Source organism: Moschus berezovskii, chromosome 15 (assembly GCF_049115385.1).
Source record: "Moschus berezovskii isolate FMDL1 chromosome 15, NW_MosBer_1.0, whole genome shotgun sequence".
Lineage (NCBI taxonomy): Eukaryota > Metazoa > Chordata > Mammalia > Artiodactyla > Moschidae > Moschus > Moschus berezovskii.
The window spans coordinates 68,275,234-68,302,926 of record NC_142474.1 but is presented as its reverse complement, the minus strand read 5'-3'; the positions used below and the strand labels follow the sequence as shown (position 1 = coordinate 68,302,926).

At 45.1% G+C, this 27,693-nt stretch overlaps 1 protein-coding gene and 1 pseudogene across 3 annotated transcripts in view; both read left to right on the top strand.

Moving 5' to 3' along the window:
* The window catches only part of CAMK1D (calcium/calmodulin dependent protein kinase ID), a 408,921-nt gene that overhangs the window by 79,727 nt on the left and 301,501 nt on the right, over positions 1-27,693 (top strand). The gene's annotated exons all lie outside the window — the stretch shown is intronic.
* Positions 3,777-3,913, top strand: LOC129535363 (U6atac minor spliceosomal RNA; annotated as a pseudogene).

Below are 27,693 nucleotides of genomic sequence, written 5' to 3'. Positions count from 1 at the left end.
TCAGCTTCAACATCAGTCCTTCCAGTGAACACTTAGGACTGATCTCCTTTAGGATGGACTGGTTGGATCTCCTTGCAGTCCAAGGGGCTCTCAAGAGTCTTCTCCAACACCACAGTTCAAAAGCGTCAGTTGTTTGGCAGTCAGCTTTCTTTATGGTCCAACTCTCACGTCTATATATGACTACTGGAAAAACCGTAGCCTTGACTAGACAGACTTTGTTGGCACAGTAACGTCTCTGCTTTTTACTATGCTGTCTGATTCTGTTAGGTTGTGTTAGTACGTGATGAAAGAGTCTAGTTTCTTGGCACGTTGATGTGCTCACAGAAACTTGGGGCAGATGTCCGCCCAGTGCAGTGTTCAATGGCTGCTTGGCCATGACTTGGTCGTTTGGAACTGAGAAGAAGGCCCGTCTATCAACTTGTTTCATCAAAGCCCAGTTTGCCACACTAATTTGTAGTGCGCAGAGCCCCTCCAAAGCTGAGTGGGCAGAGCTTAAATGACCTTCTGGGATTCTGTGGTCACTTTGAGTAGCTGCTCTGGTATTGGGAATACAAAGGAATGTAAACGATCCTTTGTAAACCATTGGAGGAGGGATGCATGGCTGTTACCCAGCTCCTCCACTAACTACCTTGGGTCAGGACAGCTGTTCATTCTTTGATTTGCTTATTTAACTCATTCCATTTGTTTATCTTATTCCTTTTTTTGGCCACTTCGTGGGGCATGTGGGATCTCAGTTCTCCAAAAAGGATTGAACCTGTGCCCCCTGAATTAGAGCATGGAGTCTTAACCACTGAACCACCAGGGAAATCCCATAACTCACTCCATTTGTAAAAAATGCTAAGATACTTTAAAGTAAGTCAAAGATATATTATTGCAGCATTATTGATAATAACCAAGACATGGAAACAAGCTAAGCATCCACCAATGTACGAATGGATAAAGAAGATATAGTATTGATATAATGGGATATTATTCAGTCATAAGAAAAAAGGAAAGGAAATCCTGTCATTTGTAACAACATGAATGGGCCTAGAGGGTGTTATGCTAAGTGAAATAAATCAGACGAAGAAAGACCAGTGCTGTATGATATCATCATTTACATGTGGAATTTAAAAAAAGCTGAACTTGTAGAAGCAGAGAGTAGGACAGCAGTTATCAGGGATGGCGTGAGGGGTGGGGAAATTAGGGAGATGTTGATCAAAGGGTGCAGACTTGCCGTTCAAAGATTAATAAGTTCCAAGGACCTAATGCATAGCATGGTGACTATAGTTAACTTACTCTATTATTAATATATACTTGAAAGTTGCTAAGAGACTGGATGGTAAATGTTCTTGCCACAAGAAAGAAATGGTAATTATGTGGGGCAGTGGAGGTGTTAGCTAACACTGTAGTGATAATCACAGTGCAGTATGTAAGTATATCAGAGCAACATGATGTACACCATAAACTTATGCAATGTTATGTGTCCATTTAAAAAATAGATAGCTTGACATTCTAACCCTAACAATTCTTAGTATGGATTATGTGTTACTCCCATCCTGCCGGGAAAGGAAGGGGGAAAGGGAGGAAGGACGGAAGGAGGGAAGGACAGATGGAAGGAAATTTCCTCATATAACCAAAATGATATGATCACAAATAATACAATTAATGCTTTTTTAGTATCCTCTAATACCAGTTGCTGTTCAGTTTCCCCACATGAGGTCAGGTCATACACTGAGTTGACTTTATCTCACTATAGTTGCTTCATTGGAGGAAGGAGAAAGCAGGACTAGCTGAATGATCTCTAAGGCATGTTGCTTTATGTTTAATATATTTAGGGAGCTGCTCTGATTTGGTTCATTTAGCTCTTGGAGCAGGCAGGTTTAAAGTTTAGAGACTGTGACTCTATAGCAGGAGGAGATGAAAATTTGGAAATGACTTAGTTCATGGGATCAGTTGAGACAGGTTGGCATTGCCTCACCCTTGCCTTGACCTGTAGGTCAAGCTGTAGGTTGGACAAACAGAGCATTGTCACTGGTTAGATAAATTGTACACTTGTCAGAGAGAAAGAGGCAGTCAACTCATTTTAATCCCAGCAGTTTTGGGTTTAACCTTGCATTTTATATGCTCCATAGATGTTTCCAATGATGTTTCCAATGCCATTTAGAGCTAGTTGAGGTCTTTGAGAGTCTTTTTGATATTGTGGTGTTTTTCCGTGTTTTTAAAATTGAAGTATAGTTGATGTTTCCAGGTGGCACAGTGGTAAAGAATCTGCCTGCCAATCTTCCTGGCAGGAGATGTGCATTAGATCCATGGGTCAGAAAGATCCCTGGAGGAGGAAATGGCAACCCATTCTGGTATTCTTGCCTGGAAAATTCCATGGACAGAGGAGCCTGTTGTGCTATAGTCCATGGGGTGACAAAAAGTCTGGTATGACTGAGCACATATACACGCATGCACAGAGTTCACAAATCTCAAACACTTTACCCATGTAATGACCACCTAGATCAAAAGGTAGAACATTTCCATCACCAAAGTCTCCCTGGTCCCCTTTCTCCAGTTGGAACAACATCCCCCTGCCCAGAGGTAATCACTGTTCTGACCTCTGTCACCATAAATTAGTTTTGCCTGATCTGAATTCCATATAAATGGAGTCATACTTAGATTTTGTGGGATTCATTTATATTGTTGCATATGTAATTGTTCATTTTTTCCTGTTGTTATGTAGTACTCTGTTGTATGAAATTTAGATATCCATTCTCCACTTGGTAGATATTTGTTTATAGTTTGGTATGCTCTTGTGTGTCTTTGGTGGATGGAGTATGAGTTATTGATTAAGGTTAACAGACTGTCTCTAGGATTGAAGTTTACATTCAAGAGCATGGGGAGGATATCATACTGTCCATGCCAAATGGTTTTAAAATATATTGAAGGCATGTTCCAATAGTACAGTTAACCCTTGAACAACATGGATTTGAACTCTGTGGCTCCACTTATATGCAGGTGTTTTTCAGTAGTAAATACTACAGTACTATGTCACCTGTGGTTAGTTGATCCTTGGGATGCAGAACGGTGGATATGGAAGGGCCACTCTAAATTATACTTGGGTTATTGACTTTGGGAGGGCTGGTACCCCAGCCACCACATTGTTCAAGGGTCATCTGTGTATCAAACAAAGAAATGGATTTAGTCTAGTATACTTGTATTTAGCAAACTGTGCTGGTACAAAAGCAAATCTTTGCTTTTGTGCTCCTTGACTATGATAAATATCCTAAGCTGGAGGGCCAGTTTCCTGAAAGCCAAGATTCTCATGTGAAACTATGTTGTTTCCTCATGCCTTCTCTAAAAGGAGTGGGAAAAAGACCTTTTCATTAATTCTGCAAATAGGCATCATTTTCTAATTTTAGATTCTCACTGTGAAAAAGAGTCATGAATTACTAAAAACTCTGAGAATATAAACTTGTTTGGGGTGGGTGGTCCCCTGCATTGGAATGAATAAAGGCTTTAAATATTCATTTCTGTTTTTCTTTCCATGTCATTTTGGGTATTGTGAGGAAAAAAAATATTTGCTGCTGATTTAGAACTGCTGAATACTCTTATAAAAATTTAATTCCCCCTGTATTAACTAGGCTTTCAAGGCTTTTTTAGAGAGCCTGTTGCTAGCCTTTAGAGAGCCTCTAATAGGATGCTAGCAGGAAAATGTTAGCCTAGAGAACTGAAGGATGGAAGTGGAATAGGAAAACTACCACTGGGCATTATCGGGGGATATTGCATTGATTTACATTTTAATGGTGTCTGTGTTTAATGAAACTGAAGAATTAGGTTAGCATTCCCTTTAACAAGAATGGGAAAGATTCTGGTGATGGATGCCATATCCATACATTTAAGGCATCACACCTCTTTATAGCCAGCTTGTGACCAACTTAGATGGTATATTAAAAAGCAGAGACATTAATTTGCCAACCAAGGTCCGTCTAGTCAAGGCTATGGTTTTTCCAGTGGTCATGTATGGATGTGAGAGTTGGACTGTGAAGAAAGCTGATCGCCGAAGAATCGATGCTTTTGAACTGTGGTGTTGGAGAAGACTCTTGAGAGTCCCTTGGACTGCAAGGAGATCCAACCAGTCCATTCTAAAGGAGATCAATCCTGGGTGTTCATTGGAAGGACTGATGCTAAAGCTGAAACTGCAATACTCTGGCCACCTCATGCGACGAGTTGACTCACTGGAAAAGACTCTGATGCTGGGAAAGGTTGGGGGTGCGAGGAGAAGGGGACGACAGAGAATGAGATGGCTGGATGGCATCACCGACTCTATGGACATGAGTTTGAGTGAACTCCGGGAGTTGGTGATGGACAGGGAGGCCTGGCGTGCTGTGATTCATGGGGTCGCAAAGAATCGGATACGACTGAGTGACTGAACTGAACACTATTTTTAATAACATGACAGAAGGGATCTGGTGGTATGAACCAGCATTACAGATGTGCAGTCCTGTTCTGGGAATCTTTCGTATACATAACACCTGCCTAGGGAATGAAATGACATCTGTGTAAGGTTATCACTGAAACTGTTAACGCCGAAGCATCAGAAGCCACCCAGTGTCATCAGTCATGAGGAAGCGATTGAAGCGCGGTGTATGTGTACAGTGAAGTTGTTAAAAGGAGTGAGGCAGGTCCGTGTTCTGATGCGGAGTGACATCCAGGTTCATTGCCAAGTGCAGAAATAAGGTGGGGGGCAGTGTAGAGAGTATGGTACTGTTATGTAAGAAAGACTGGGATATGAAGATTTGTAGGTGAATTTGCTAACATGCATAAAGAAACACTGGATGGGTAAACAGGAAACATACAGATGTGTTCCTGGAGCAGGCAGAGCAGAACAGAGTGATCAGGAGTAGATACAGGATGGACTCCTGTGTGTATTTTTTTAAATATTACATTGACATTTTGAAGGATGCAGAAAAACAAACCAGCGAAAGTGCATCTGTCCCGGCATGTCCTTTGACGTGGAACTGGACCATGAGTAGGTGGCAGAAGGTGAAGCTGGTTGAATGCACTGTGAGAAGGTGAGGCTACCCGCTCTGTTTCATTTCTCAGAAGCTAAGTCGGTCCACTCAGTGCTTATTGAGCCAATCAGCCAATCTGCCATGCCAGGCATTATTTTAGGTGTCAGCAGGCACCTTAAGGGCCAAGCTTCCACAAAGCCGGCATTTTCAAAAGAGCAGACAGACAAGCAGGTGACAAGTGAGGGAGAGAAGCCCCCTGCTGCTGGGCTCCAGGGGAGAAGGTAAAAGGAGCCCATGCTGAGGTCAGAGGGGAGTGTCGCAGCTGATCTTCATCCCTCTGTCTTCATGGCGCCTTCTTGAACTATATTCCTGCACATGGGATGATAAAGTAGAGTCAGTTCTCAATTCTGGTCTGTTGCTGTAGCAGTCAAGATTTCATTTTACTGTAAGATCAGTATCACTGAGGTTCAAACAGAGACATAAAGACATCAGAGCAGTCACCGTACCCCAGTTTACTGCCGTGTTGGCAGGAGACCTGAATTTAGTGGAATAAATAAAAAGTGGACTTGACCATCATGGTTTGTTTTCACAACAGTGGGGCTGTAGTGGGGATAGTTATCTGTATGATTTGTGACTATAACCATAGGTTATTAAATAGACAGGATATTCTTATGACAAGTCTGTTATTTGTTTTTTCCATTCATAAAGTGGTTAAATATAAATGGTCCCTTTATTGTAACATACTAACTATAGAAAGCATAAACACACACAACACATCATGTACCCTTCACATTCTATATTCATTGTCTGGAAATGCCATGGAGATAGTTCCACAATGGATAACAGACACGTGTGGGACATTTACTTCCTGTGTTTATTCTGTTTTTTTTTTTTTTTTCTTATTCTGGTCTCTTTATTGGCAGGTTTCTCTTTCATAGTTTCTGAATCAGATGAAAGATTAATATGGTTATTTTTTAAAGTTTCTATGATGAAATGCCTTTTTGAAAGAGATTTTTCTCTGTTTCTTTGGGTTCAAGTCAATTTTGGTGAAACATGAGGAACAGAGATCAAAGGCATAGGAAAAATCTGATGGTCAGAGTGTTTCTTGCATCTCCAGTTCTACGGCTTGAGTCTTGCTCAGGTACAAAGGAGTAACAACACAGACTGGCTGCCAGACTTGGGGGTCTGAAATTTTCCTGGCAACCAAAGTCCAAAATATAGATGTATCTGGAGCCAGCATGTTCACAAACAATCCTCGGCTTGTGAGTAAGGTACAGAAGCACCTGCAATCAGAATTTGTTTTAAGGTTTGAAAAATGCAGAGTAATTAGATCTTTATTAATGATGATAAAGTCCGTTCTGTGGAATAGTTAATGAAATGTCCAGGGGTTCCAGAATCCACAGCCATCCTGGGAAATGCACAGCAAGGTGAGGATGGAAGCTTGCTGTTGTATCTCCCTCTGCTTTATTGATGAAGAGGTTTGGGCCATCTTTGAGGCTGGATATTTCAGAACTTTGTCAGATCTGTTGTCTTGGAATCCATCTCAGGGTGAATTCAGGAGGATGTGGTCTTTGCTTCCTGGTAGATAAAGAAGAAGAGAGGCTGTGACTGCACGAGGTCTTCCGACTCTGCCACCTGCCTTACAGAATGTTTGCCGGCATCACTGGACCTGGCTGGGGAGGTCGCTAAAGCTGGTCCCGTGATGGAGGGACTGTCCACAGTCTCCATCATGGACAGTGAGGCTGCAGCCTTGTAAACCGTGATTGATGTGCATCAAGCAGCTGTGCTCAGGGATAACACGAGGAATGTAGGAATTGTGAGGATACACACTTGGTGCTCGCTGAGTTGTGTTTTATTCCTGAATTCAGTTTTTACAAAATTATTTTTATTTTTAAATTTTTATTGGGGAAATAGCTGATTTACAGTGTTGTGTTAGTTTCGGGTATACAGCAAAGTGGATCAGTTATACATACGCGTGCATGAGTGCTAAGTCACTTCATTTGTGTCCGACTCTTTGCGATGCTGTAGACTGTAGCCTGCCTGGCTTCTCTGTCCGTGGGATTCTCCAGGCAAGAATACTGGAGTGGGTTGCCGTGCCCTCCTCCAGGGAATCTTTCCGACCCAGGGATCAAACCCAGGTCTTTTACATCTCCTGCATTAGCAGGCAGGTTCTTTACCACTAACCCCACCTGGGAAGCCCCACATACACATATATTCGCTCTTTTTTAGATTCTTTTCCCATAGAGGTCATTACAGAGTATTGAGTAGAGTGCCTTGGGCTATACGGTAGGTCCTTAATATACCAGTTTTATGTATGTGAAAGTGAAAGTGTTAGTTGCTCTGTTGTGTCCAACTCTTTGCGAGCCCATGGACCGCAGCCCACCATAGTGTATATATATCAACCCCAATCTCCCAGTTTATTCCTACCCCCCTTTCCCCCTGATAACGATAGGTTTGTTTTCTGCATCTGTAACTGTACTGAATTCAAAGAGGAAATAAGAGTGACACAGATGCAAAGGTGAGACATTTGGGCGATGGGGAATTTCAAGCAAGGTGGGCTGTTTCTCTAATGCCTTTTGCTCTTTGGGGTCGCGAGAGATGTTTTTAAAGTAAGCATACCCCCAAAGCAGTGCCCCAGCTTAGGGATCTTTCACAACTAGTTTCAGGCCTTCTTCCTCTACAGTTGTAGTTGATATATGCTCCTAATAGCAGATTAGTGGTGCTAAGAGGAGACTGTATTGTTTTACCAACATATCTTTGGAGGCAGAAGTTTGTTGCTTGTCACAGAAACTGAAGTCTGCTTCTCCTGGGACCCCCTCCATCTCCTGTGTACACGGTAGATGCTTTGTTCTGGTATCCATTCCCCCCGAATATTCCTGTCCAACATTTCTCCGTCTTCTGCACAAATCAAGAGCCTTAGCGTTTTTGTGAGTCAGCGAAAGAAGATGAATGTGTGTTCACAGTGGTCTTAGTGTTTTGGTCAAGCCCCACCTCTGTTAATTTCATGAAAAATAAATGATTATTTTGCGGACATGTTTTCCTGAATGAACAGTTTGTATTTCTGGTCTGTTAAAGAGTTTTTGAAACTACTGATAAGCATTTGACCATATTTGTGAACATCTCAAGGCAACCTGGAAGGATGGGTGTAACGTATAATAGTGTCAAGGACAACAGAATCGAGCTGACATTTGTGTGTTTCATTGGCGCTCACTAAGATTTCTTTGTCATATGTATTCTGAGAAAGGAGAGAGATCAAAGGACAGATGAAGCAGGCTCAGTGGGCTCATTTGATCCAGGGAGCTTTTATGTATTTATAACCGGTTAAGACTCCCATGGACGGAGAAGCCTGGTAGGCTACAGTCCACGGGGTCGCAAAGAGTCGGACGCGACTGAGCGACGGAACGGAACGGAACGAAAGATTAGGGGGTCTTCTCGTGTTGCTGAGATAATGCAGAGGGCAGCACTTAACAGCAGCAAGGATAGGACCATTCTGAAGGGCTGGGAAGAAGAAAGGAGCATGATGCTAGAGAAGGTGCATCTCTTGGCAAAATTCTGTTGAGCAGACTGTGGCTGCAGTTTGTCTTGGGAGCAAACTTATTTCCTGACTAACAGAGTTAGGGAATGAAAATAAACTCTAAGAGTTAATATATAGGCTTCCCAGGTAGCACAGTGGTATAGAATCTACTTGCTGATGCAGGAGATGCAGGAGACGTGGGTTTGATCCCTGGGTCAGGAAGATCCCCTGAAGAAGGAGGTGGCAACCCACTCCAGTTTTCTTGCTGGGACAATCCCATGGACAGAGGAGCCTGGCAGGCTGCAGTCAATGGGGTTGCAAAAAGTTGGACCAACTGAGTGACTGAGCACGCATGCATGCATGCACACACACACACATATCAATGTGTCATGTATTGGTGCTTGTGAGTGTATTTTAGTAAATTTGATCATTTGTTTATATTCAGAAGTTGACCTTTTTAAGTAAACAAGGAGAATTCATTCCCCACCAGCACTCTGTATCTTTATCAACCAATTTTCTCACATTTGTGGTTGCCACTGGTGTATTTTCACTACCAAGTTCCTGGTGCTTTTTTTTCTCACCTAAGGCCTGAGACTTAAAGGATGTGATATAAAATGCTGAGCTGGGTTCTGAAAACCCAGTTAAAATGTATCTCAGAACAGTAATAAAAAGTTCCTGGCTGTTTGTCCTTCTTCTCAGGATCGTTGAATTTCTAAGTAAGAAATTAACCAGGATGATGGTGTGTCAACACCTAGCACAGGCCTTGGCAGATGGACGTTCAGTAAAATGTTCTTTTCCTTCATTGGCTGAAGTGCTTTTCAACCTTTCCCCCAGTACTCTCCAGAGTGGAGAGAAGCAAACACACGCTCTCAGGCATCTCTGGTGGTTCACGGACTGTCCTCGAGGACACCGATGCATCAGGAAGATGTGCCATCGCAATCCTGTGGCTTCTCCCACCCCCTGGCACCCACAGTATAATTTGAGAAGTTTAGTGTTAATGGCTCATGTCAGACAAAGGCAGCAAGGAGTGATCAGTATAGTCCCTTCAGGTGTGTTTTGTCACATTTCAAGTTCTTTGAAATTTGGCCACTTAGAAATGGTTCGTAAGGCAGTCAGTAGAAGTCCAGGTACACACTTGTTTGCCAGTCATTCTGAGCATCCAGCAGGGGATAATCATTTCTAAAACCTGCATTTGTGTGTATGGCCTTAAAGTGGAAATCCGGTGAGGACACACCCTTAAAGTCCCTGGAATTCTATGTATGTCAGTTATATGCAGAGCTTTAGTGGGGGATTTCTAACTGATGGATAGGATAACAGGGTGGCATTTCTTTACCAGTTCAGATAAACTGAGGCAGCCGCTTATTACAGACCATTCTCAGTTATCCAGGGATTGGTGCAGATAGTTAAAATTCTCTGATAATCCTAAAAGGTCACTTTGGTTGTTACTTTCCTGTTCCTATCGAATGAATCTTATTTCAAAAACAGCTTTTGACCTGAGGGGCAACATTTTGAGCAGCCACTAGTAGACTATTTACGTTGTCCCATTGAATCACCCCTTCAACCCTGCGGTGTGGGTGTTACCCCACATCATAGATGAGGGGACCAGGGTTCATGGAAGCTAAGTGCAAGGTCATCTGTGAATTATGCGGCTGAGGAGTAATGCGCCTCCTGACTCAAGGCGCATTCTCTCAAACTGTTGCCTGCTCCCTGGTAGAAGTGGGGTAAAATGTCCCAAATGCTAAGAGGAGGCTGGAGAAAGATTAAAATAATCTTGAATCATGAAGTCCTGAGTAACCAAGAACTGATAAATATTTGAGAGAGTTGGTTTCAGTTTCTTCATATAAAAGTACTGATACAAATTGTGAAAAGCAAGTGAGATCATGGATTAAAAATACTTTGATACACACCGGCAGCAGTAAATATGCCCAGGAAGAGTGCTGGTCCCTTAAACCTCTGTCCATTGAGAAGAGTCTGTTTTTGGGACCGTACCTTTGGTCCTTCTGGGCTGCGGGAGAGTCATCATGGTAGCTCTGAAGGGCTGTTTAAGCTGACTGAGAGCAACATCTAGTCTGGACAAATAAGAGCTGCCAAACAAAGCAGCGTGTTAAATGAAGGTTGTCATGGCCGGGAGCACACTTGCTTGTTGAAGATCTCTGGAACCTTCTGGCTAAAAGGTATACAGGATTTTGAGAACTCATTCTGAAACAAAGTGTAGGTTCTATCAGCCCTGCTCCTTGAGAAACTTGCTCCTGAATATGTGAAGAGCAGAAAAAAACAAAGGATGCTGCCATAGTTAAGCAGTCAGAGTTGGTGGTGGGGAATCCACTCTCATGTTTTCTGGGCAGCTAGAATTCCGGGAGCAGATGAATTGTTACTGGGTCAACGTTCTGGTGTAAATAGTGTGGCTATTTCATGGGTGTCTAAATATTTTCACCTCTGTTTAAAAAATCAGATTGTCAGTTACCCAAGGGCTTCCTCACTGATTTCTCTCTCATCACCGTTCAGTTTCTGAGACAGACATTGTAATGCCTGGTGTAGTAACTGGCGTGCTGAGGGACGACATGTGTGTTTGCTGAATGACGGCTGCCTGGACGGTAGTCAGGCTCAGGTCGTGTGATGGTCGTTGGGTAGGATGACCTCTTGGTTGGTCTCTATTCACATGAAACATGTATTATTTGGATTTTCTTTAATGGACATTTTTAATTGAGGCAATAGTTGATTTACATGCACACGGGAATAACATATGTATAACATATTACAGGGATAATATAAGAGAGATCTCATGTACCCTTGAGGCATCCCTGGTGGCTCAGATGGTAAGGAATCTGCCTGCAATACAGGAGACCTGGTTTCAATTTGTGGTTCCGGAGGGTCCCCTGAAGAAGGGAATGGCTACCCACTCCCTACCCAGTATTCTTTCCTGGAGAATCCCACGGACAGAGGAGCCTGGTGGGCCAGGATTGAGGGCGGAAGAAGGGAATGACAGAGGATGAGATGGTTGGCTGGTCTCATCAATTCAATGGACATGAGTTTGAGGAAACTCCGGGAGTTAGTGAAGGACAGGGAAGCCTGGTGTACTTGCAGTGAACGAGACTGCAAAGAGCTGGACATGACTTAGTGACTGAACGACCACAGTATGTGCCCTTTACCCAGTTTCCCCCAGGGAAGCATCTTACAGCGCTGTAGCCCAATGTCACACCTAGATGACAGGCCACCCTGCCGTTAGGGTAATCTGCTGATTTTACCCAAAATTGTTTCCCAAATAATTAAGAAACATTATTTATTTATTTTAACTGGAGGATGATTACAATACTGTGATGGCCTCTGCCATCCTCAGCGTGGGGTGGCCACAGGCATGCGTGTGGCCCTTCCCTCTTGGGCCCGTCTCCCACCCCCTTCCCCACTCCATCCCTCAAGGTTGCCACAGAGCACCAGCTTTGGGTTCCTTGCATCAGACATCAAACTTCCACTGCCTGTTTGGTAATATATACGTTTCAGTGCTGTTCTCTCAGATCATCCCACCATCTCCTTCCCCCACTGTGTCCAAAAGTCTGTTCTTTATGTCCGTGTCTCCTTTGCTGCCCTGCATGTAGGATTGTCAGGACTATCTTTCTAGATTCCATATATATGCATTAGTATATGATATTTGTGTTTCTTTTTCTGACTTACTTCACTCTGTATGATAGGCTCTGTGTTCATCCATCTCATCAGAACTGACTCAAATGTGTTCCTTTTTATAGCTGAGTAATATTCCATTGTTTATATGTACCACAACTTCCTCGTCCATTCATCTGCTGATGGACATCTAGGTTGCTTCCATGTCCTGGCTATTGTATAGTGCTGCAGTGAACACTGGGGATACATGTGTCTTTTTCATTTCTAGTTTGCTCAGGATATAGGCCCAGTAGTAGGGTCGCTGGGTCATATGGTAGTTTTTAGGGCTTCCCAGGTGGCACTAGTGATAAAAAACCCACCCGCCAATGCAGATAGACCTAAGAGACACAGGTTTGAGCACTGAATCAGGAAGATCCCTTGGAGGAGGGCATAACCCACTCCAGGGTTCTTGCCTGGGAGAATCCCATGGAAGGAGCCTGGCAGGCTGCAGCCCATAGGATTGCACGGAGTTTGGACACCACTGAAGCTACTTAGTATGCACACACGAATGGTAGTTTTATTCCTAGTTTTTATTTTTATTTTTTTTGCTGTCTCGTATACAGGGTTATAATTTGCATCTTTCTAAATTCCATATATATGTGTTAGTATACTGTATTGGTGTTTTTCTTTCTGGCTTACTTCACTCTGTATAATAGGCTCCAGTTGCATCTACCTCATTAGAACTGGTTCAAATGTATTCTTTTTAATGGCTGAGTAATACTCCATTGTGTATATGTACCAAAGCTTTCTTATCCATTCGTCTGCAGATGGACATCTAGGTTGCTTCCATGTCCTGGCTATTATAAACAGTGCTGCAATGAACACTGGAGTACATGTGTCTCTTCCTAGTTTTTAAAGGAATCTTCATTCTGTTCTCCATAGTGGTTGTATGGTTTCCGTTCTCACCAACAGCATAAACGGGTTCCCTTTTCCCCACGCCTTCTCCAACATTTGTTGTTTGTAGACTTTTTGATGATGGTCACTCTAGTTGTAGTTTTTATTTGCATTTTTCAGTGAGGTATCATCCAAGTGATTTGAAGATAGTGAAATTTGGTTGGAGAGGCTAAAAGCCAGGAAGCGGGCTTGCGTGGCAAAGATGGAACCTGACTTTGGACAGCTGGGCTGAGGCTGGTTCCCAGATGCAGAGGAGAACTGAGTGTGGGGTGAATGGGGTGGGGAGTCCCCAGCTGAGGAGGAGAGGTTTTCCCAGGCTGTTGGTAGAACTGAAAACAGAAGAAAACTGTCTGGCAGCTCAAAGGCAGGGAGAGAGCCTTGTCCCACATTTTCCAGGGATGAGCTGGCCCCCTGGTGGGTGCCCCTCCCGCCTGCCTGTGCCCCCCTTTCTCTCCAGCCCACGTGGCAGGAACATGTGTGACGGTTTACACTCACAGGAGCTCGAGTCTGGTCTGCAACCGAATCCCTGACCACACCCTACCCCTCTGGAGCCAGAGCTTCCCGGAGGTTTGAGAAGGACGAGCTTCGTCACCCTTCCCTTTCATGAAGTGGTTTTTCTCATTGAATTCAGGCAAGCAAGTAATTAGGTACGGGAGGGCCGGTGCTGCCTCCTTTTATCCATTATTTAGCAGTCTCTTCCCAAATCTCATCTGCCCCTAGCAACCCACACGGCGTCCTGCCCCCAGAGAAGTGGGTCATTAAGGCTGATGGAAATGAGGGCACCGTCTCCACGGGGAGAGATGCTCAGCGGGGGAGACCTGCAGCTCCCCTGACACACAGGAGACAGGAGAGGAGGCTGGTGGTCTAGTGTCGGGCAAGCAGCTGGGTCTGTCCCTGCGACCCTGGATATCACAGCCCCCGTGAGCCCAAGGGGCTCAGCTGAAGTGGGAAGGTGGGCTTGTTGCCTTTTGGGGAGAGAAAAAAAACACCCACCATTTTTATACTCCTGAATTAAATTCAGCGTTCTAGAGTAGAAAATTGAGGTTCCCCTACCCTCCCTTTTGCATATATAGACCTGTAAGTGTCTGCATTTCAGCCTGTCCAAGTTACTAACTCATTCACTTAACTCTTGCCGCTGAGGCAGGCCTTCCTTCTGGGATGCACAGGCAACCAGCCTTCCATTCCTTGCCTTTGCTTAGACACAGCCAAGGAAGCCGACATTTGGATAATATTCCCTTATTTGGCTTGCCACCCTGTGCTATACATTTAGAAAATAAAAGACACGCCTTTCACAGGAATTGCTAATTCTTAAGTAACTGCGTAAACATTAAGTTACTATGTGGGAACCCTGAGAGCTTTTTTTCCCCTAGGAAAAGCTAATGTAGTAATATGCTTTTTGCAAATATAGGATTATATTATTTTGTACATTTTTAAGAATCTAGTTTTCAAATTTGTAGCTCTGGAGAAACTAATGTTGTATTTTACTTGGATGATGATTTAGTTAAAAAGACGCTTTCAAGGGGCTTGGGAAATGCACCTGTTAAATTATTCTTTTAAACTCTGATATGGGATCAGCCTCGCTGAGCCTTGTTATTCCTGGTAGTTTTTTGTTCTGTGTCCTCACTTGTTCGCTTTACTAGGTTCTTCTTCTTAAGTATGGAACATTCTCTTCGGGGCACATTCTGATGTTTAAGTAAATGGATGAGAACCAGAAAAAGAAAGGTGAATTTCCACTTGATTGCTTTGGATTTCTCTTTGTACTCAAAGATACAGCTCGGTGGTTCCAAATGTTCACATATTAGTAAGCAACCAGACAATTAGATATTTCAGATGGTCTCAGAATGTCCATTGTTACAGAAACACAGTTAGCCTCGAGGGCTGCATTTGCCTCCCAGATTTCATAATGATTTTCTCTAACGCTTTGAAAACCTTGGCTTAGTACGTCTAGGCTTGCTTTTGTAAATTATGGTAAGTGTGCTCCCCCCACTTTGTATAAGATGTAAAACCTTAAAGAATATAAAAATCAACTCTAATCTTGTCACTCAAAAATAACCGCTGTTAAATTTTAATATATTTTCCAGGCTTTTTCTGTGCATAAATAGTTAACACAATTGCTTTCATATTGTGTGTTATTTCTTCCATTTTTAATTAAATGACATAACTGGGCATTTCCCTCATATTGCAACATTGCCCCCAAATACTGTATGTGTCTTTTGAAACCCAAGAAATCCCATGTTGGTTTGAAGTGAGTGTCATGGTCCAGTGCTCTGCTACCTCTGTACTAAACAGGGCCGCCCTGTGTATGTGTGTGTTTTCGTGTATGGTGTGCATGTGGTGTGTGTATGTATGTGTGTGTGTGTAGGGGGTGTTGTGTGTCCATGTGTGTATGCGTGTGTGGCATATGTGTATGTATGTGTATAGGTGTATATGAATGTGTATATATGTATGTGGTGTGTGTTTGTGCATGTATGTGTGTTGTGTGTACATACATATATGTCCATGCACGTGTGGTGTGTGTGTGTATGAGTGTGTGTGGTGTTTATATGGATATGCATGTGTGGGTGTGTGGATGTGTGTGGCTGTATGTGTGCATGTGTAGGTTTGTGTGGTGTGTATGTATGTATGTGTAGTGTGTGTGTGTATTGTGTCTGTGTGTGTCTGAGTGTGTGTGGGGCTGGCCCTCCCTCTGGGAGTCAGAGTACCGTCATCCCCTCTCGTTCTCCTCTCTTGCTGCCTGTCTTCCTGTCACCCCATGTGTGTTTCTGCCATACTTATTTTTAGTGTGCCTTCTGCATTGGCTGGTGTGGATCAGAAGCCGGAGGCACATCGATCAGCTCCCCTGCCTGTGTGCATGCTCCCTGCAGGTGGCGGGAGCGGACTTGCTCGTCCTGGAGGGTGGGCTTCAGCCCTGGTCGACGTCTGCACCTGGGTACACGTGGGGTGGCTTCCTTTTGATCCTCTTTCACGTTTATTTGGGGCCTGAACTCGCTTTGTCCTGATGCTGACTTCTAACTGGAAATAGCACCTCATTTTAGATGGTGAGCCCACTTTTTAGTGCTGGGCTAGCTTTGCCTGTCAGGTGACCATATGAAATGTGTCCTGAGTCTTTGACTGGAGCTCAGCAACCCTGACCCTGCAGGTGAAAGGCCAGGAGCGGTCCTGGCTGCTGAGGGCCTTCCCGCTCGTCAGTTCCTGAGAATCACGAAAGACAGCACTAGAAACTGCCCGCCACCTTGCACCCCACCCTGGGTTCACCCGTCTCTCCACCTGCCGAATGGGTCTCAGATTTCTTCATTTACCGCTGACGCAGTAACAAGGAGAGATGCTGAGAGTCGTGCTGCTGAGCGTGTTTAATCTGACTTGTCTCTGCTCCTCTCCTTCGCGGAGTGCACTGCTGTTTGGGGTACGTCACTCAGATCACTGACGTGTGAGAGAGGGCACTTTGAGATACAGAGGAGCCACTCTCCGCGTGGCTCCCCACCATTCTTCTCTGTGTGTTCCTGTCTAAAGTTATCACAAGCATGGATGGCTCGAGCCCTGGCAAGACCTGCGAACCTCAGATAACTGAGACAGACATCGTAACGCCTGGTGTGGTCACTGGCACCGATTGCTTGGCCCACGTGTCCTTTGATTCTTTCCTTCCTGAGATTAGGCTTGCCTAATGACTCAGATGGTAAAGCATCTGTCTGCAGTGTGGAAGACCCGGGTTCGATCCCTGGGTTGGGAAGATCCCCTGGAGAGCGAAATGGCAACCCACTCCAGTATTCTTACCTGGAAAATCCCATGGACAGCAGAGCCTGGCAGGCTACAGTCCATGGGGTCGCAAAGAGTGGGACATGACTGAGCGACTTCACTTTTCCTGAGATTAAAAACCTTGCATCTCTTCCTTTCCCTGGAGCACACGCGTCTTCCCATGTGAAGTCTGGCCCAGCTCTATTCCAGCCTGTCTTTTCTTTCCTCTCTCTTCCTTCCTGGTATGGCCCTCACTCTTTATGCTCCACATTCGTTCAGCTTTCATTGGATGTCTTCTACGTGCCAGGCCTTCTCCTGAGGCCGCGTGTGCAGGGATCATTGTTCGTACAGACTCTGCCTCCCAGGAGCTCACTGCTCTTTACCTTGGGAGCCAGGTGGGCAGACACGTGTCCAAGGTGGGGATGGCTTTCATGGTGAGCAAGGGCCACCAGAAACTCAGAGAAAAGTGGACAAAAGTCCATTTAGGAGCCAGGAAAGCCACCTATGGTGAAGTTACACCCCTTAAAGAATTTACCAGCTCAACTTGGGGCAGAGGGTATGCAGACAGAAGGAACCAGCACATGCGGAGCTGGAGGCATAAATGGTGTGGCGTGTTGGTGAAGATCAGTTGGCAGGATTATCTGTGCAGGAATCAAGGGCAGAAGTTGCACTTGGATAAAGTAGGTTGTGGCCACATCATGAAGATCTTTGTATATTAAAATGACAATAGCTAACACATGGGAGCATTTTATAGCTATTAATTCATTTAATCCTTGTAATAACTCTAGGAGGAAGGAACTATTATTGTCTCCAATTTACAGATGAATAAACAGGCCAGAGAGGCTGAGGTTTATAGGAGGTCTTTCAGATAGCAGGTGGTAGAGCTGGAGTTGAAACCAGGAGTCTACTCTGAGTGACCACATGACCCAGAGGTAATTCTCTAACTGCCCAGCTTGCAACCTCTCATAGTCCAGAGCTGGACGTGCTGGCTGGCCCCAGGGTCCATGGAAAGGTGGGATGTCATGGGGGAAAGGATCTGAGATTTGTGCAGATGATTCTTTCTCTTTGGAGACAGATGGAGACTTGATCCAGGAAGGCTGTTTAGAAGTCCCTGCAATTTTTGTGGGGAATCTGGTGGAACAGTCTTTTTAGAATCACTTTCTTAGAATTATGTATACTGAAAAGGCAATTCTGGAACCTATTTTTAAACCAACATTCATTTATAACAAAGCATGCCCTATATGCTCATGGAGCTTAATGTTTGAGTTAAATGAGAGATATGCTGATATTATTTAAAGTACTGATATTTTGTTATAGAAAGGAATTTTTTTTATTAGATGCTTCTCTTAAGTCTCTTTGGACTTTCCTTCCATTTCTGGGTTGGATGGGAGACTGGCAATTTCACTAATAGTACCTTTGGGGAATCCATGGAAGCCAGGGGAAGCAGCTGCTCTGGGACACTGACCTTAATTGGTACCTCATCCATGAGACACAAAATGGGTTTCTAATCATGTTTTTGTAGTAATATATATACACACATATATATACACACACATGACATATATATATATATATATCATAAAAAGTTTACCATTTTAACTACTTTTAAGTATACAGTTTATTGGCATTAAGTACATTCACATTGTTGTACAACCATCACCACCATCCATCTCCAGAAAGTGAAACGCTATACCCCATTAAATGATTTCCCATTTCCCCCCATTTCCTGCCTCTGGTAGCCACTGGTTTGCTTTCTGTCTCTGTGAATTTGACTACTGGAGGTATTTCATATGAATGAAATCATATAATGTTTATCTTGTTGTGTCTGGTTTATTTCATATATAGTGTCCTGAGGGTTCATCCATGTTGTAGTGTGTGACAGAATTTAATTATTTTTCAAGGCCGAATAATATTCTACCTTGGTTTATATAGATAAATCACATAAAATTATTTTATTGAAGTATAGTTGATTTGCAGTGTTGTGTTAATTTCTGCTGTGCAGCACAATGATTCGGATATATATATGTGTGTGTGTGTGTGTGTATGTATAAATACATTTTCATATTCTTTTCCATTATGGTTTATTGCAGGATATTGAATATAATTCCCTGTGGTATACAGTAGGACCTCCTTGTTTTTTATCTTTTCTATATATAATAGTTTGCACCTGCTAATCACAAACTCCTGATCCATCCTTTCCCCAACCCCAACCCCCGCCTGACAACCACAAATGTCTGTGAGTCTGTTTATGTTTCATAGATAAGCTAATTTGTGTCATATTTTAGAGTCCACAAAAAAGTGATAGTATATGGTATTTGTCTTTCTCTGACTTACTTCACTTAATATGATAATCTCTAGGTGGATAAGCTACCTTTTGTTTCCGTTCGTCGGTCACTGGGGGCTTGGGTTGCTTCCATCTTTTGGCTAGTGTGAATCATGCTGCTACGAGCATGTAGCAATTATCTGTTCACTTCCCTGCTTTCACTTCTTTTGGGTCTTCCATGAGGTCTTAACTCCTCCTAGATCTGGGTTTAAGAATTCTAGTATGGTTGTGTTTGTAGGCATGGAAGTAGCCTCCTTCTTTTCTTTCCGTTCCTACCATGTTGAATCAAACTTAATGTAAGAGGTGGATTTCAAGAGAAGTGTGTTTTGGGTGGATTCTCCTCCCCACTTTTATGAAATATGAAGCACCGTGGGCATGAAACAGGAAGCACTTACTGACAGATTCCAAGCAGGAGGTGGCTGCTCCCTGAGCTGTGCAAGTGCTGGTGGTGTTGGCGGGGAGCGGAGGGCAGAGAGAGCAGTGCTGATCTGAGCACAGTCTAGGAAGTAGACATAGGGGCATTCATGAGTCTGCACTTCATGGTGGGGCATAAGGAAGAGAGGAGAGTCTAGAGGGGGTCCCATATTTCTAGCTTGGGTGACCACATGGCCCTGTTAACGAGGAGGACTGGCAAATGGGGAGAGTACTGAGAGCTGACAAATAGTATATCTAATACTTTAAGCTTCTCCAAACTAGAAGTTCCATGGGCCCACTGGCGCTCTGTGAATGCCCTTCCGGGTGGGGATAATTGCAACACAACTGTCTAATGGAACTAGAAAATGAAATAAAGATACAATAGAATTTAGAGTCCTATTCAAAGAGGATGGTTATATTTCTTTATAGATGTTTCCCTTACCGTCAGGATTTTTTTATTTTGGGCATCTGTTGTGAAGGTTAATATCTTCTTGGTTTGTTTTGAAGGTGACAGATGAAACTAGGAGAGTAATTTTATGTTGTAAGTTTTTCCACCTAAATTTTTGGGTCTCACTCTGAACTTGAGTTTGGGGTGAGTTGTAACAGATGTCATGAGAAAGATAATAGGGTCACTGTCAGATATACTGATCTTGAGATGCTGGCGAGCATCCAGGTGGAGGGAAGTAGATGATAGGGCATGAAGTTCTGGGGCTCAGGATTAACCTGGGGCTGGAGGTCACCATGAGGTGAACCCAGTGCCTCGGGGGATGCGATTGCCACAGAGGAAACAAAGGCACAAGAAGAGACCAAAGACAGACCAGCCTCTTCTTTGTTCACCTCTGCATCCATGTGTTCGGGGACAGAGTGGATGATGGACTGAGATGAAGACATGGCACCTGACCCGGTGCTTCTTCGTTCCTTTATCTTCATTTGCACAGTGCAGACTCCAGAGTGGGGAGAACAGGATCTCAGTAGCTGAGCTGAAAGAGAAGCAGCAGGTGTGGTAGGGGGAGGGTAGGGGGAGGATCCCAGAGAAGCAGGAGGAGGGAGGTCTGGGTGAGGGTCGGAGAAGCAGGACAAGCAGGGTGTTGGAGATCAAAGGGAGGAGATGGAGGGGATGGGAGTGGTCAGCTGTTAGGTTCCAGAGGGTACACTTCCACTGCTTTTGGCTGTTAGAGGCCCTCATGACCGCTGCCACAGTTGTTTGAGGCAATGGTGGTGTGTAATCCAAGAAGTTCTTCCAGTATGCTCTCCCCTTATCTCTTGGATTCTAGATGCTGTCAGTCTGTACATGATTCTTCTTGTCACCCTTCCTTTCTGAAAATACCCATCAGCAATTCAGAAAGTGCTCTAAGGACTTCCATTATACGTTCGAAATACCAGTATTTGAACTCAGACACCTCTAGTTCTCTCTCTGGTGCCATTGCCTCAAAACTCATATTATCCTTATTTTGACACTAAAATGGGGAATGCTTTTCATTTCTGGATTCCCAACCCCCAAGATGCTCAGAGTTTGTGGGAATCTCCATGGATCACAGGTTGTGTGGAAGAGTAACCCCAGGATCCTGGCAGCCCTTGGGTGACCTTGGGCAAGGTAGGATGTACCTCCCAGTTTCCTGTAGCTTCTGTCCTTGGACTGTCTTTAAAGCCATTTCCTGAAAAGCAGGCTTGTCATGGATTACAATCTTGTTTTTGCTGTTTCTGAGCTACTGCTGTTCTGTGAATCTGTTCAGACTTTGATGGTGATGGTGATGAAGATGGTGATGACAAAAGTAGAGTATGCTGAGTGCCTTGTTGGCATGCTGTATCCACTGCTTGACATCCCTCATCTCATTTGACTCTTACATTACAGCCTCGTGAGGCGAGTGCTATTAACCCCCTTTGCTGAGTGAGGAAAACTGTGACTCAGAAAAAACTAAGTCACTTTCTCGAAGTCAGTGGGCAGACATCAGAATCCCCAGCTGGTTTGTTAAACCACAGGCTGCCAGGCCCCGTCCCGGAGTTTCAGGTTCAGCAGGTCTGTGATCGAGTGGGAGGAGTTGCGTTTCTAAGGGTTCCTGGGTGCTGCTGCTGTAGGGACTGCACTTTGAGAACCACTGTTCAGAGCCACTCAGCTCAGTGGCAGGACAGGAATTCATCCCGGGCCTGCCCCACTGCCTTTTGCTTAACAGAACGTGCACCTCGGGCCCCTGAAGTAGAGGGTTGGTGCTCACTGCCCGGGGTGGAGGGACTAAGGGTTTCCTTGTGGGAGGTTCAGTGGGTGGCTCTTTCTTTTTCGGGTGCGATCCTGGCATGCTCAGGGATAATAACGTAAAGGGGAGGGGTGGACGCAGGAGCTGAGAGAGGGCTTTGCCAGAATAGAATCTCAGTCCGCGATGACATCGACCTCAAGGCTGTCTGCTGTGAGCTGGTAGTTCTAAGTCACATCTGTGATAATGCTCTTCTCCCCGCTCCTCTCGTAGGGAACTGTCTGGCAGCTGAAGATAAAGACCCCTGAATACCCTTCATTGTTGGGGTCTGGAGGCTCCCAGTCAGGGGCCTCATCTCCTGCATTTCTGTTTTCCACACACAGCTAAGTCCTAGGCCCACTTCTAATTGCTAACTCCTCCTTTTCCATCTTGATTTTGATGCTAAAATCATGGAATTTAAAATAGTCATGGAATGGATGATGTACCATGGACCCATCCATTTTGTAGGTTAAGTTCCACAGCGGTCTTCTCTAGCCCTCACTGTGTATCCATCAGAGGTCTAACCACTGGACACAGATGAACCCCTGAATCCTCACAGTGACCTTGTGAAGTGGCTTCTGTTATCATCCTTGTGTGATGAGTGAGGACCTCCATGTCCTCACTGCACAGAGGTTCAGTGACTTGCCTGAGGGCAGACGATTAGAGTGTGGACAGAGCTGGGATTCCTGCCAGGCAGCCCAGCCCCAGAGCCCAGGTACGTAACCACGATGCTACTCCATCCCTCAGGCAGACCGTGGGGGCTTAGTAAGTGCACATCGAATGGACAGATCAAAATGGATGGGTGTATGAGACGCCAGCAGTCCGGGGTGCTGTGGTCTTCAGTCAGAGTGGGATGCTCTGTAGGCCACCCGTTCTATGTGGCTATGACTCTGGAGCACTCAGGAGGCCAGAAGAAACCTTCGAGATGCAGCCCATCGTTTCTTCAGGCTGCTGCAGCCCTTACCTCCACTGGAATGAGATGTGTTTTCCCTCGAGGGGGTGGTTATTGGTATTTATAGAGTGTCTTATAGCTGAAGAGCTCCAGAGGCAATAATTACCTCTTTAATCGTTTTAGCATCCTTCTGAAGAGAGGGAAGTGAACTGGGATCGCCTGCTCCTGTTCCCTCTCCCTGCTTCTCTCCACCACTGCCCCCATGGTCCACAGATCAAACAGCAGTGAGGAAATGGGGCAGAGGTGACATCGGAGGGTATAAGGCTTATCTTGCAGTTCACATTCAGAGCTGGGTGGACATGCAGTTACCACTTGTGGGGAACTCGAGGTCAACTCACCTGTATTCCCACTTCCTTTGTACCACCTGTTTGCTAAATGGAGAAACAACCTTCATTCTGCTAAAGAAATCTCACCAGGCATGTTCACTATTCTCATCAAGCTCAAGGAAAGAAAGTTGGAATAATGGAATTTTTTTTTTCCTACTCAAGCAGTGAATTCTTCTGTCTTGGCAGCTACAGTGTTCAAGATGAGCTATTCAGAGGACTAGCAGAGAAAATAAAAAGGGATGAGGTCTGGGAAACTTCTTTGCATCGTTAGTGGGTTTTTTCCATATGTGTGTGTATATTACACACTCATTTGCATCTGTGCCGGCTTCCAAGCCAAGCCTACGGGGCGTGCATTATAAACAGCTTGTGATTGTGACTGTCTTTTGTTACATGGATGAAATTGGATTCAGTGGCAGCACCCGAAGATAGACTGCAAGGAGATAAGGCTCATTTGGTTATCTGAACTCACCAGTAGGGTGTCATGATGGTGCTGGAGGGTTCTTTGTTTACCCCAGTGTTTTCTCCTACTAAAGGTGGAATCAAACCTGGATAAATAAGATTCTGCTATCTCTGGGGTTCAGGAAAATTTCAGATGTTAGAATCTCCCATGTCAGGGTTGTTAATAATCACTTCCCTGGCAGAATCATGGTGCTGGCTAAGTGTTCAAGAGATAATACAGTCAGAGAAACCTTTAGCTTTTTTTGTGATCGTTCATCATGATAATTTCTGACTGGATTAGCTTCCTCCTTCCTGCCATTAACAATCTCTGCCCAGCCACTTCCTGTGTGTGTGGAGCTGGTGAAGCCCTGAATTCCAGACTTTGGGAAACTCCAGTCTGTGTTGGTTGAGGGGCCATCATTTGGTCGCATGCTTTTTTTTTTTTTTTTTTAAAGTGTTTTAATTTTTTAAAAGGATCTGATTTCTTAACTGAGGAACAGCAGCTCCAATTTGGGGCTTGTGCACCCAGCCAAGTCCTGGGACCTGAAAAGGGTGGGGTGGAGTTGGCATTCTGAACGCTTCACTCTGCACTTATCTATCTATGTGTCTGTCACCCTGGAGCTTTGGAGTTGGAAAGACATCAGTACAGCACCAGCTGGGTCTGAGTTGCAGCTCCCCCCAGACATCCTCCTGCGTGTTCTGGCCCCAGCACGGGGGTCCCTTCTCCTCTCCCCTCCTCCACTGCCTTCCCTGCAGCCAGGGGCCCCCAGTCACTGTTTCCCTTGGCGTTTCATCTCCAAACAAAGAAAGATGTATTAAGATTTGTGATAAAACAAGAAGGAAGCACAAATTAAGACCTTTGAAAACTGGTCACACAGGACTTCTCCCTCCTTCCGTTCAGGAAGGCAGAGATCAGAGAGCTATCATTTATCTTCCCTGTAATTAGAGGAGAGAGCCCAGGTTCTGGGAAATGCCAGGAAAGTTGAGCAGCTCTTCCAGGACGGCCGAGGCAGGCCAGTGGGAATGTCCGTTCAGGGAAGGATGAGCTCATAGGAGGGGACTGCTGTTGCGGTGGAGACGATGATTTCTCCAGGCCTCAGACGTAGAAATGAGCCCCTCCCGGGGGTGGCTCATGGAGCTCAGCCCAGGTTGTGCCTTTTTTCAGATGTTCTCCTGGTTTCCAGCACGTGTTGTATGACTTCAGTGGAAATGCCGTTTTGCAGCTGCTTCTGGAGTGACCGTGACTCGGGGGGCCAGGCATGGGGTGGTGGTGGGGCGGTGGGGGAGGGCTGTGTGCCAGTTGGGGGGGGTGCAGGTGTGAACAGAAGGAAGGGTGGCCTTCACCGTGTGCACAGCTGCTTCCTTATTGGTCTCTTCTTTCTCCCTCTGACCCAGCCTTTTTTTTTCCTACCCCCAGTGCCCATCCAGTGTAGGAAGGTTTTCTACCCAGCTCCCACTGGTGCAGAAAGAGGTGCCTTTCATATGTGTGTGCTGAGCACAGCGGGAGGAATCTTCCTGGAGGGAGTGCTCTAACCTTCTGCACATGCTCGCTGCGACCCACACGGGTGTTTGTACATGGGAATGCAAACAGGCCTGAAATAGAATGTATTAGTAAGTGTCACAGAGAAGCGAGGTGTATTTTTAGCAGATATGGCTAAAGCAGCTTATTGCAGTGAGTGAGAGAGATGGAGGTGAGGCCTGGGCCGAGTGCTGGGGGCTGAGTGTGGTGGGCGCCTCCCCTGTCCCTCCTCACAGCTGTTGGGGCCTGAGGCTGCCTGGGCCGCTGCTGGCTCCTGGAGGATGGAGGACTCCTTGAAGACCCTGTGCTGGTCCTAGAGCCCCTGTGCCCCTGCTTCTGCATAGGGACAGGCAGCATGGCTGTGGTGAAGCCAGCGGATCATGTCCAGAAGGGCCTTGAGCCCCGAGGTTCGGTAGAGAGGCTCACCCATCCATATGTGGTGGCCACCATTCGCCTCTGTCTTGGTGGTGGATGGGGAGTCCTGGTGACATGGAGCCATCATGTAAACAGGAGGAAGTCAGACACTGTTTGGTGGGACTGTGAGCACTGCAGGGTCTTGGGAGGAAAGGCAGAGACTCAGATGGTGATGGCTGGATGATGTGGCCTCAGCCACACTGCCCCAAACTCTCTCTGGTTCAATTTTTTTTTTTTTTTAATCTGTGAGCAGAGGAGATTGTCTCAGATACTCATGAGTCCACACAAGGTCACGGATCAAGGGAGGTTGGATCTTCCACAGGAAAATTGTTTTAATGCCAAGATGTCACATTATTTTTTTCCCCTGCAGATTAGCTAGGTTGAACACCTGACAGCAATGTGGGTATGTCACTGCCTCTTGTAGTGGCAACAGAAGAACAGAGTTCAACCCCAGGCGGTCCTCTTGGTGTCTCTCTGGGGCTCTGGACAGTGGGCCTGATGCTGAGACAATCTCCACACCCCGAGAGTCCCATGACTGTGTTCCAGCCCTGAAGTTTGGTTGCCCTGTGTTGGCTAAGTTCCCTCTGGGATCCTCAGCTTTGCGTGGACCCCTGATACCTGCTCCTGAATTCCCCCTTGTGGAAAACAGCTATCACCATTGTGATGGTCAACTTTATGTGTCATCTTGACCGGGATCTGGGTTGTCCAGACATTCAGTCAGATGTCACCTTTGAGTGTGCCTATGAGAGTGGTTTTGGATGGGATTAGCGTTTGAATCAGCAGACTGAATAGAGCAGATTGCTCTGCCTAGTGTGGGTGGGCCTCATCCAGTCAGTTGAAGACCTGCAACGAACAAAAAGGCTGACCCTACTGTAAATCAGAGGGAATTCCTGTTTTTAAAATTTTATTTTTAATTGGAGGATAATTACTTTACAGTATTGTGTTGGTTTCTGCCATACATCAGCATGAATCAGTCATAGGTATATGTATGTCCAGAGGGAAATTCCCTTTTTAAAAAATAGAAAAGTCCCCTTTTATTGAGACTTAAGCATATTTATAGTGTTACAGTTTTTAGATCATATAATCTGTGATATATAGTTCTGATGGCCTTTGAACTAGGGCATTGGCTTTCTCCTGTCTGACTTTTAATTGAAATAGCAGCTCTTCCTGAGTCTTGAGTCTGCTGGCCTTCAGACTGGAACTATACTGTCGGTTCTTGTGGGTCTCCACTTGCTGACTCACCCTGCAGATCTTGCAACTTGTCTGCCTCGGTAACTGTGCACCAATTCCTTATAATAACTATATTGATTCTGTTTCTCTGGTTCTGTTGCTTCTGTTACTCTGTAGAACGCTGACTAATAAATATATGACCAGCTGCCAAGTACAGTCATACATTGTGGCCCATCCCAGATGCCCCCTTCTCTGTTTCAGGATTCCTAGGAAGGCAGTGAGTAAGCGGAGCAGTAGAGGCTGGGGTCTAGTGGTTTAGTCTTTTAGTAACAGCCGCGGTGGGCCAGAGACTTAACAGTCACGGGTGCTTTGCTTTCAGAAAATGCAGTGCCTAAAAATTTAAACTGGTGCAACAGGAGAAATTAGGAGCTCATTTTTCAGTTGAAGATAGGATTGTTCACAAGATCCTTTTAATGAATAAGCTCCCTCTTTTATATGGAAAATTTTGATTTACGCATGGATTAACTCCAGTGGATTCCCCATGCCTCTGCTGCCAGCTTCTCCTGCTTAACCTTGAGCAAACTTATCGATCAACTCATGAGGTTAATAATATGATGGCTGATTTCACAGACTGTTCTTGAACAACTGGCATGACCCTGGGAGTTGCCCTGTGGCAGAGAGAGTATTGGTTGATTTGTACCCTTTTTGTTTGGGTTTCATTTTATTGGATTGACCCTCAGTCAGTATTTGAGTCCTTTTCTCATTGTTCAAGGGCTGCAGTAAGCCTCAGCCCAGCACTGTGATGACACGTATCCCGAAAGGAAGGTGCTGGGAAACTGGAGTCATTTCTGATGGGTCCTACCAGGGATTCCGGGCTTCCCATGTGGTACCAGTGGTAAAGAACCCACTGCCAGTGCAGGAGACAGAAGGGACACAGGTTCGATCCCTGGGTTGGGAAGATCCCCTGGAGGAAGGCATGGCAACCCACTCCAGTGTTCTTGCCTGGAGAATCCCGAGGACAGAAGAACCTGGCAGGCTATAGTCCATAGGGTCACAAAGAGTTGGACATTACTGAAGTGACTTAGCATGCACTCATGCACCAGGGATTCCTCTTATCAGAAAGTGGTATCATTCTC